At 45.8% G+C, this 11,308-nt stretch overlaps 1 long non-coding RNA gene across 1 annotated transcript; it reads left to right on the top strand.

Moving 5' to 3' along the window:
- The first annotated feature begins 1,718 nt into the window (after nt 1-1,718).
- LOC144372562 (uncharacterized) lies at nt 1,719-11,089 on the top strand. Its single transcript, XR_013432536.1, has 2 exons — nt 1,719-4,304; nt 8,319-11,089. It is a non-coding gene; the product is annotated as an uncharacterized LOC144372562 (long non-coding RNA).
- Nucleotides 11,090-11,308: the final 219 nt, after the last annotated feature.

Genomic DNA, 11,308 nt, shown 5'->3' with positions numbered 1-11,308 from the left:
TGACCTCCTCCTGGTGGAGAGGTGGGGCTGCAAAGAGTTTACCCCTTTTGCAAAGTCACGGCAAATTACAGATGTCAGAGACTGGGGCTGGGGGTGGGGCTGAATGGCAGAGCGCTTGCCTAGCATATAAGAGGCACTGGGTTTAATCCTCAGCACAACATAAAGAGAAACAAATAAAATAAAGTCATTGTGTCCATCTACAACTACAAAAAAAAAATTAAAATTAAGAAGAAAAGATGGCAGAGCCTATGTCAGATTTCCAGGAACCAACACTTTTTTCTCCATAAGAGCAAACAGAATAGCTGAAATTAATAGGATGGAGAATGTCAAATATAAGTGCCACCCAGGGACCAAGTTTTGAACACACAGGACTTTTGGGGACACTCAAGAGGAAACTGAAAAGGTGTCCGATATAATTAATCCTGGACTGAGGAGGAGAGAGTGGCTCATTACATATTCACTGCTGGCCGTCTTGGGACAGAACTGTAACCCACTGGCCCCTGGGACAGCAGCTGCTGTGACGCTTCTTTGACGTGGCAGTGGATTCTGTACTCACCCTTCCCTGCGCTCTCTCTGGGCCACTGTGAAGCCAGGTGTCCAGTGTGCGGGTGTCCCCAGGGCCTCTCCTGGGCCTCTCCAGGTTTCTGGCCTGCTTGATCCTCTGGCACTCAGGAGCCTTCAGAAGGACTGACTTCCACAGGGTCAGAAATACACTCGTGCAGTGAGTTCAGATCCCCCGACATTTGGTTTGGGGAAGGGACAGACCATCTGCTTTTATCTATGACTTACATGGGTGCTCCAGGCCATTTCTGGGGTGGAGGGAGTATTAACCTTGCCAAGTGGAGGTAAAGTCCAGCTATTTCCCATTTAAAACCTTTAAAAGTAACTGTTCATTCCAGAACCTCCCCTCCCTGTCTTCCCACTTGGGCTGCCCTCTTTCTTTGTGTTGATGATGCTCCCTGCCAAAGTCCCACCCCTGTTTTGGCTGGATCTGGCTTCTAGTTGATCCCACAGCCCAGGCCCACAGAGCCCACTCAGGGCTGGGGCCCACTTCTGCTCTTGCCCTCCCTGGGTCCTGGGGCTTCTGTGTTTCATCTAGGTAAGGAGGCCATCCCCTCATGCCTGGCTTCGTAGACCAGACGTGAGACCCCACGAGGGGCCCTGCAACTTGACTGTGCACACATGGGTTACATATACATGACCCAGATCCATCCTTCATCCAAGGAAATTCAATTTTAAATCTGCTTCAGGTCTCTTCTAGCCAAGAAGTCTTTTCTTCTGCTTGTCAAATCAAAGAAGTGTCTCTGGAGCCTATTTTGTCTGTCAAAGAACCTTCTTTCTCTTTCCTCTTTCCAATTCTCTCTGTGAAGTATAACTGAAGGAGAATTCTCTTTGCAGTGTCTAATCAAATGCAGAAACATAAGAGATATCTCAAACCCACAAGACAGCAAGTTTGTTCCTGCAAGCTAAGTAACATGGAGAGACTAGAGTGGGCCCTTCGTGTCTGTGGGTTCTACATCCTGAGATTCAACCAACTGCAGAATACAACATTTAGGGGGAGGAATTGCATCTCTACCAAATATGTGCAAAGATTTGTTTCTTTATTCCCTACAGAATATAGTATAATGACTAATTATAGTATAATGACTAATGGAAATAGTCATTATACTATAATTACATTATACTATATTTACATTGTAGTAGGTTTATAAGCAAAATAGGGATGATTTAATTATGTAGAACAACGTGTACAGGTTATATGAAAATACCATGCCACTTTTTTTTTGTACATGGATTGAACTCAGGGGCACTGGACCACTGAGCCACATCACAGCCCTATTTTGTATTTTATTTAGAGACAGGGTCTCACTGAGTTGCTTAGTGCCTTGCTAAATTGCTGAGGCTGGCTTTGAACTCAAGTTCCTCCTGCCTCTGCCTCCTGATCTTCTGGGATTACAGGTGTACCATGCCATTTTATGTCAGGGACGTGCACATTGAGGCTTTTAGTGTCCAAGGGGATCCTGGGCCAATCCCTCAAGGATACCGAGGACAGCTGTCGTGTAAATGAAGAGACAGACAGGAAGCAGATGAGCTAAACAGCCATGCATGATAAGCAGAGGGACTGGAGGAAGAACTAAATGAATGGGGAATGACCAACAGCAGAATTACGGCCGACAAGTTTTGGCAGTGGGGACTCTGGCAGGGTGTGTGCTTGGGGCAAATGAGCCTTCAGTCCCCCATCTCTGAGAGTATACCAGGTTGGAGGAAGAGGGCCCTAGCCACCAGCTCAGAGCCTCGGTGACACCTGGGTGAGTTTCTGTGGCCCTGACGTCCTCACCCGCCTGCTTCCCAGCTGGACTGGCCCCAGGGAGGACCCTGTCCTCCCACCACCACAGCCTCCTGTGGCTCTGAAGGTGCAGCTGCAGCAGCCTGGCACCCAGGCTGATGCTGGAAGTGGGAAGGCAAGCCCACCCAGGAGAGACGGGGAGGAGACAGCAGTGAGTGGCTGGCCCACCTCCCCACCCACAGCTGGCTCCAAGCAGCAGCGGTTCATGTGGCTTTTCCCGAGGTGTCTCCTGTGACCATACAGCCCTGGCATCCTGAGAAGACGTGGTCATGGGAAAAAGTCTTCCCTGTATTCACTGACCTTCCCTTGTTCACACCCCGCACTCTGACTTCCCTGGGATACACCACCAAAATCAATGTCAACACACATGCTTTCCTGCAGGCCATTTCTTAGGGCACTGCTGGCCTGGCCCCTTCAGGGCATGCCTCGGCAGAGCCATGAGGGCCGAATACTGTTGGTTATGACCTCAGTGATTTTCTGGGACTGGTGCTAGAGAGTCACCTGGGTCTCTGTGGTAGTCTCTGCCAAGCTACCACATGCTGGGTGGCTTAGAACAACATAAATTCTCTCTCTCTCAGTGCCGAGGCCAGAGGTCTGGCATCCAGCTGCATTCCCAGGAAGGCTCTGGGGAGGTGCCTGCCTCTCTTCTTCTAGCTCCTGGCAGCTTCTGGCAGCTCCTGGCGTCCCTTGGATTGTGGCCACATCACTCCAGTCTCTGCCTCCGAATTCACCTTATCTGAGCCTCTGCCTCATTCCTTATCAAGACACATATGGTGGCACTTAAGGGGCACTCAGAGAGTCCAGAATCTCCTCACCTCAAGATCTCACTTAATCACCTCGACAACTTCTGTTTTCCAAATAAGTCTGCCTCCTCAGTCTCCAGGGATCAGGGTGGGTCATACTTTTGAGAAGCCTTTTTTCCACCTACTAGACTCTCCCTGCTCTCCTGGCTGAAGTGTACTGCAAGGAAGGAGGAAAAAAATCCAGTGAAACTCTGACTTCACCACCCAACAATTCTGTGGAGGGAGAAGCTTTAGCAGGGAGAAGCCTAATGTTTCCACTCCTGATGACTTCTGGGACCCAGGAGGGACCTGACAGTCAATCTTCATGTCAACATGTGCTATTTCTTCCCTGAGAGAAACAGAATGGAACAGTCCAGTGTTGCTGGGTGGAATAGCGGGCTCGTGCAAGACCAGAATGGGCTGTGAGCTCCAGGCACCTGGAGCTGTGACTCGCACACCCAGCCTCTCCTGCCTCCCCTGGCTCATCTCGGCTCCTTTGGGTCCAGCAGTCCCAGCCTTGCCAGAGCTGGGGAGAAACTGACAGAGCTCCATTTGCAATCCACCTGTGGCAGGCTCATAAATCACATCACAGAAAACTAGCTCCTCACGGCAGCGGGCGGAGGAAAGCTCTGCTCAGAGACTGAAACACATGTGAGTGGATAGTAGGTTGTTTGCTTTTTCAGCAGGGGGTCATGTGTAAGAGGATTTTGCACCATGTTCTCTCAACTTTTAATGTTAATAAAACCAAGAATAATCATAGGCTTGTCCCCAGGTGTACAAGTCTATGACTATGAAGTGTGACTTCAGGGGAGAAGGGACGGTCGTAATCCCCCATACTCCTCCCCTGTTGACCCTGAAAAGCCAACTAAGTTAAAACCTCAAATTCTACAAATCCTCCCTTTGAATTTGCCCATGGTCGAAATGTTAATATTGCTGGATAGAGTCGCACTGTAAGCATGGCTCTGTTTGTACTCTTCTCCCAGTGATTTCCAAGAATGAGGTGAGTGTGACCTGAGACACTGCTGCAGATGGGACAAGGAGATGCTGCTGAGGGTGGAGAGGAATAACAAGCCACAGTCGAGTCTCATACCTGGAGAGGGTCTATATGATTCTAACTTCACAGGAAAACCAACGTGTTATAAGTGAAACCCATAAGCATGTGCATCCGTGTGAAGGTAAGTTCCCCAAAGAACTGTGGGTGATAGCTTCTACTTCCCCATCATGAGAAACCAGCAGCTGGAGAACTGGCTAGCTCCAAAACAACACTATCTCAAACAGGACTATCTCTGCAGCTGAAGAGGGCTCTGGGGATGCCGTGAAATAGACACAGATGAACAGAGGAAAGCTGAGCCTCAAAGGGCAGGGGTGGCCAGGGGAGGAAGGGAGTCACCAGTAACTCCAGAAGTAGAGCAGGAATCACCCAAGATGGCAGAGGCTGGATGAGAAGGAAGAGGCTGAGGGGCAGGGAGACGGGGTGTGAGTCACTGAGAGCAGGGAGAGTTGTCCTGAGACCTGGTCCCTTGCGAACCTGAATCTGAGACTCTTACTTGGGGGATTCTGAGGTGATCTTTCATAGAGGAGAGGGAGTTCCTCTAGCTTACTGGTGAAAACAGAGGTAGAGTCTCTTTGGAATCATAGTTTGTCTAAGTTGGTCCTGCCAGAATCCTACAAATAAAACATACTGTACTGATAACTTCACAAAGAAAAATTGACAAATAAATGGAAAGGCAAGTCATTGCTAATTAGAGCTAAGAGAAACAAGAGTCAACAGCCTTAGATCCCCAAGGATTACAGGTGTTTCTATATTTGCTACAACATGCAGAAGAGGTAAGTACAAAATGCTTAGAGAAGAGAGAATACACTCATAAAGACGGGTAGGCAACAAGAAACTGTCAGGCATGAATAGATTGAATCAGGAGGGAAAAAATGGAACTTCTAAAACTTATTACTTTAAATATCAAATTTTTAAAAAGCTCAATGGATCAGATAAACAGTAGATTGCAATCAAAGAGAGAATTAATGAACTGGATGATAAATCTGAAGAAGTTATCCAGAATGCAGCAGAGAAATAAAGAGATGAAAATGTGACAAAGTACAAAGGATAAAAAAACTAGAATGAGAAGGTCTAGTAGAGAGGTTGGCCTAACGTCCCTGGGTTATTCCTACTTGGCCACTTGATTCTTTAAATAGTTTTATTAGAATACAACCACACTTGTTTGTTTATATATTGCCTCTGGCTTCTTTCACACTATAACTGAGTTGATTTGAATCCGTAGAGACTGTGTATCCTTCAAATTCAATAAAATATTTACTCTCTGGCCTTTTACAGAAAAAGTTTAGTCCTGCCTTGATATATGTCTGAAAACCCAACAGGGATGAATGGAGAAGGGAAAAAAAATAGAGGCAATATTTTTAAAGAGAATGACTGAGTTTTCTAGAACTAATTGAAAACACAAAGCCAATGATCCAGATAGGACAACATATTCCCAGCAGGATAAACACAGGGTTATGTCTGCTTTAGTGCATTGAATTGTATTTCTCTAACCCACACCCAGTACCTGTGAATGTGAACTTACATGGAAATCGGGTCTTTGTAGATGTAATTAAGCTAAGGTTTTTGTTTTACTTTGTTTTGTTGTTTTTGAGGGCCTTTTTGTTTTGCTGTGTGTGTTTGTTTTGTGGTGCTGGGGACTGAACTCAGGGGCATGCACACTAAGCACTGAGCTGCATCCTCAGCCCTCAAGTTAAGGATTTTGAGATGAGATCCTCCTGGAATTAGGTGGGTCCTAAATTCAATGACTGGTGTCTTTCTAAGGAAAAAATTAAAAAGTGTGGGTGGAAGGAGATAAAGAGGGAGTGGGAAGGAGGCCAATGATACAGAGATTTTGTCTCTTGTCTAGAGACAAGAGCTATCCAAGCCAGCAGAGTCCTGGAGTCACCAAAGTTGTAAGAGGCAAGGAGGGATTCTCCCCTAGAGTCTTTGGAGGGGATAACTTCATTTGAACTGTGAGAGAATAAACTTCTGTGTTTTAAGCCACTCCATTTGGGGTGATTTGTTATGGCAGTGATGAGGAACTCAGATTGTGTTGTTTAGTGTGGTAGAGTGAAAACGATTCCAAGGTCTTCTTTGTTCCCACATCAGAGATACCAAGTTCCTCAGCTCTTGAATCTGGCCTGTCCTGCGAGTGTTTAACCACAGAATGTTCAGAAGTGACGCTCCCCCAGCTCCAGGCCTAGGAAGCCCCAGCAGCTTCTGCTTTCACACTTCTGGGAACTCTGAGCTGCCACAAGTTCAGTGACCCTGCTGAAGAGCCCCAGGGGAAGAAGAGACTGTGGGTCGTGAGGAGAGAAAGGGCAGCCATCAGCTTCCAAACCTTCTGGACACCCCTGGCACCCAATGCTTTAGAGCTTCCCTTTGGTTCTGTTTCACTTCTGCCTCATTCCAGAGCCTGGCTCTCAGGACTAGATTCCCTAGTGCCTTCTGGACCCCAGGGCACTTCTTTAGAGGCAGCTCAGCCTCCACCAGGGGTCCTGTCATATGTGGGTGAGCCTCTTGGTAGTTCCAGCCCCAAGATCACTGCAGCTTTAGGTAGCTCACAGAGTCACCGGGCGTTGGCAAGCCTGAGAAAGAAGAGGCCTTACAGTTATAGGTACCGTGGGCTTAACAGGTGGAGACGATTGTTCTTGCTCCTGCTTTCAGGAGATGAGCTGATAATAATGCATTCCTCAGGCAAGTGCAGGTAGAGCTTCCAGACAGGAGCCAAGTCTCAGTCTCACTGCAACAGGACTTATTTTGTTAACATGCACAGGAACGTTTTATTGCAATCATCATTATCATTAATATCTTTTTTACACCAAAATAAACAAAAACTGAACAAATAAAACAAAATGTTCAATTAATCTTGTATCAAAACAAACTCCTGGTTAAATATGTGCCTTGGGGCCAGAAACTTAACCACTAGGTGGAACTCTAGAGGCAAAGTGGGATGGAAACCATGCATATTCCAATCAGAAAGAAAAAGTAAAGGAAAGAAGAGACAGAGGAAGGGAAGGGGCTCGGAAAGGGGAATGAGTTCACTGTCCTGAGACAAATGAGAGTTACCAAAATAAAGGAAAGCTTTTGCACTTTCCTAGAGCTAACTAACTGCCTAACAAAACCTGCACCCCAGGCGTTGGCAATGCTGCTGCCCGGAGATTTGCCGGATCCTTTGTGAATATGACAGTCATATTGGCTGTTTCTCAACCAAACACAGTTTAAATGTAAACTCACCAGCCTTGGTAATTTTGTGGACTTATTTTTCATTTAAATACCTACTTTTTCAATTAAATACCCAATTTTCTTCTTCTTCTTCTTCTTCTTCTTCTCCTTCTCCTTCTCCTTCTCCTTCTCCTTCTCCTTCTCCTTCTCCTTCTCCTTCTCCTTCTCCTTCTTCTTCTTCTTCTTTTTCTCCTCCTCCTCCTCCTCCTCCTCCTCCTCCTCCTCCTCCTCCTCCTCCTCCTCCTCCTCCTCTCCTCCTCCTCCTCCTTCTCCTTCTTTTTTTTTCCCAGGATTAAACTCAGGGACACACTACCACTGAGCCACATCCCCAGCTCTCTTTTGTATTTTTTAGAGACAGGGTCTCACTGAGTTGCTTAGTGCCTCACCATTGCTGAGGCCAGCTTTGAACTCTCAATCCTCCTGCCTCAGTCTCCTGAGCCACTGGGATTACAGGCGTGGGCCACTGCACCCAGTTTATTTTATTATTATTATTATTTAATGTAGTGTTGGAGATTGAACCCAGAGCCTCACACATACTAGGCAAGTGCTCTATCACTAAGCCACATCCCAGCGTCTGTTGTAATTTTTAAAATATTTTTTAGTTATACACAGATACAATATCTTTATTTTGTTTATTTTTATGTGGTGCTGAGGCTCTGTCACTGAGCCACAACCCCAGCCCCTCTGTTGAACTTTTATTTCATGATTTACTCCTTCTGAATCTGAAATTTTTGCAGAGGGGTGTGTGTGTGTGTGTGTGTGTGTGGTTTCATTTTGCAGTACTGGGGATTGAACCCAGGGCTTCATGCCTGCTGGGCAAGTACTCTACAAATAAACTACCTCCCCAGACCTTTGCAGATCATTTTAAAGCAATCTTTTTATTTTCCTTTTTTCCCCTATATGATTTTGCCTCCAATTCTTTCATTTCCAGAGGCCCTGAACTCAGGGAGAGAACCACAATGAGAGCCAGGAGTAAGACCCTGTGTGCAAGAGAGAAGCAGCTGAACATTCACTGCTGAATAGCCCCACTCAGCTCCCAGCCCTGGAAGTAAGATGTCTTTTCTCCAATCAAGAAACTGGGGGAACTAGAGAAACTAAAAGCCCCCAGTAAGAAGACTTACAGAGAATAAGAGCTGAGGCCCCAATAAGGAAATCCCAACCACTTTCCAGTGGCCCTGCAGAGAAGCTCAGCCACGGTAGGTCCCACCAAACACCATGGGCTTCTGGCCAGCTCCTTCCCATCTGTGCCCAAGATCTCCCCTTTTCCATTTGTTTGTTCTGGTTTCTGTTTGTTCTGTTAACCCTTATTTAGATACCACCCTCTAACGTCTTGTGATGGACATTTTTTCTGGCATTCTAATGTGAGGTGGTCTCTAATGTGAGGTAGGAAATAAAAAACAGGAAAGAAAGGCGAATGTCAGCAGAAGAAATCTTCAACAACGACAACAAGAATCCCCAGGAGAATACCCGTGCAGAAATGACGACGGAACGTGGAGGCAAAGACAGCGCAATGAGCAAGGCACATTCCTGGAATACAAAGATGCATGAGCTGGAATGAACACTTTGATAGTCTGGTTTGAAAACAGTTGGAAAATCACCCCCCAGGAAATAGGAGACAATGATGGAGGAAAAACGAGAGGAGAGAGATGAGAAAATCAGTCAACACAGAAGCCAATATCCAACAAAAGGGGTTCTCGGAGACCATGTGGAGAGGAAGGAGCTACCAAAGAAAGAAGACCCACAAATGTCACCACCGAGAGGCACGATCCCCCAGAATGAACAGGCAGGGAGCACCCGGCACAGTGAACAGGGGGAAAGGGCACCCACACACAGTTAAAAAAATCAAAATATTTCAAAGAAGAAAAAAATAGTTCAGATTTTTAAGATTTAGAGTGATATCAACTGGGTAGGACCATTGGGTGCTGGAGTTATAATGCAATGGCTGCAATTCTGGCTCCCTCAGAATTCTATAGCTAATCTGGCAGTTCAGGAATAAGGGGGACAGATAGGCCAAATCTCAAATTCCAGTCCTCACAGGCGTCCTTCCTCAGGAAGTTCATTGGAGATGGGCTTCACCAAATGAGAAGTGGACCAGGTAAGACAACGGGAGAGAAAGAGAGAGAGAGAGAGAGAATGAACACATAAACACACAAGCTGGGTTTAGGAAAGGCATTTTATATCATCTCAAAGCCCCACAGAAATACTTACTAACCACAAAGGGAATTGGAGTAAATTGTCATAGGAAGTCTGAGAGATCCCACCTTCATCAAGGGATGAAATTCAACATCAACAGGGACGGGGCAAATGGAAGCCCTGTGCCATTTGATAGGATGCAATGAGCGCGAGGTGTCCCCTGGAACTAATCCCAAGGGACATCAGACAGGAGGGCTGAGGAGCCACTTCAGAATAAAGAAACTAATAAGACCGGACAACTAAATGCCGTGCACGTTCCTGGGTTGGATCCTGGGTTAGGTTACAAAGAACATTAGAGGGAAAATGAATGGAATTTGAATACAAACTCTTGATTAGATAGTAGTGTTTCAATAGCAGATTTCCTAATTTTAATAATTTCATAGAGGTTATGTAAGGAGTATTCTTGTTCTTACTGAAGTATTTGGGGCTCAAGGGGCATGATGTCTCCAACTTATTTTCAAATGAATGAGAGAGAGAAAGTAATCAAATGGGAGGAAATGTAAACGCTTTGTGAATCTAGGTGAACGGGTGTGGCTCCTCGTACTATTCTCGCCACACTTCTGCAAGCTGGAAATTATAGGAAAAGCTGCAAAATGTTTCTTCTATTCCATTAAGAGTTCACGTCCTCACAGTTTGCCCTTGATGGTTTTACTAAAAGCATAAATGAACTAGCTGGGCACAGTGGCACACTGCTATAATCCCAGTGGCTTGAGACTAAGACAGGAAGTTTGCAAGTTCAAAGCCAGCCTCAGCAACTTAGTGAGGCTCTAAGCAACTAACCTAACCCTAACCCTAAGCCTAACCCTAACTAATGAAATATAAGAAAGGCTGGGGATGTGGCTCAGTGGTTAAGTGCCTGTGAGTTCAATCTTTGGTACCAAAATAATAATAATAATAATAATAATAATAATAATAATAATAATAGAACTAACAGAGCTTAAGTAAGAGCAGCTATGCAGAGATAGGTTGGACATGAATTAATTTCCCTTTGTCTCACTTTCCTCAGCTATGAAATGGACTAAAAATAGTATTTACAACCCAGATTTTGAGGCCCACATAAGAAAAATGCAGTGTTCACACTTTCTTATTCAAAAGCTCACTTGTCCTGTTTCACTATCTCAGAAGTATCCACGCTCCAGTGGCCATTTATACAGAGAAGAAAGGCAAGCTGAGAGGCACATCCCTCTTTCTAAACACAAGAATAATCTAAGAGGCACACCCCTCAACAACTGGGTGTCCAAAACCAACACACCTGAGACAGTCGCCACAGGTCTGGAGACACAAGCCTGGAATCAAGGACATGCCGTGTATGACTCCTGTCCCCATCCATGAAGAAACAGCAGAGCGAACCTTACCCTAAGAATAACCGTGAAAGCTGGGAAAATACCAACAATGGCCTCCTTGTGAGTTGAATAGTGTCCCCAGAGACTCCTTTCTTCCCAGAGCCTCAGAAAGTGATCTAATTTGTGTATTTAATAAATAAACAATTTGAGATGATATCATCCTAAATTCTGAGTGTTCTCTAAATACACCGGTTGGTTGTCACATCATGTGACAATGGAGGCAGAGGCTTGAGGGGTGCAGCCACAGGTCAAAAAATGCCTGGGGTCACCCAGAAGCCAGGTTGGAAGAAGCAAAGAGAGAGTCTTCCCTGGAGTTTTGGAGGCCGCATACCTGCCAGGGCCATGATTTCAGAATTCTGGCCTCCGGAAGTGTGAGAGGACTTAT

This window comes from Ictidomys tridecemlineatus, unplaced genomic scaffold (assembly GCF_052094955.1).
Source record: "Ictidomys tridecemlineatus isolate mIctTri1 unplaced genomic scaffold, mIctTri1.hap1 Scaffold_1304, whole genome shotgun sequence".
Taxonomy (NCBI): Eukaryota; Metazoa; Chordata; class Mammalia; order Rodentia; family Sciuridae; genus Ictidomys; species Ictidomys tridecemlineatus.
The sequence above is the reverse complement of the archived record's forward strand: the minus strand, read 5'-3'. Positions and strand labels throughout refer to the sequence as shown.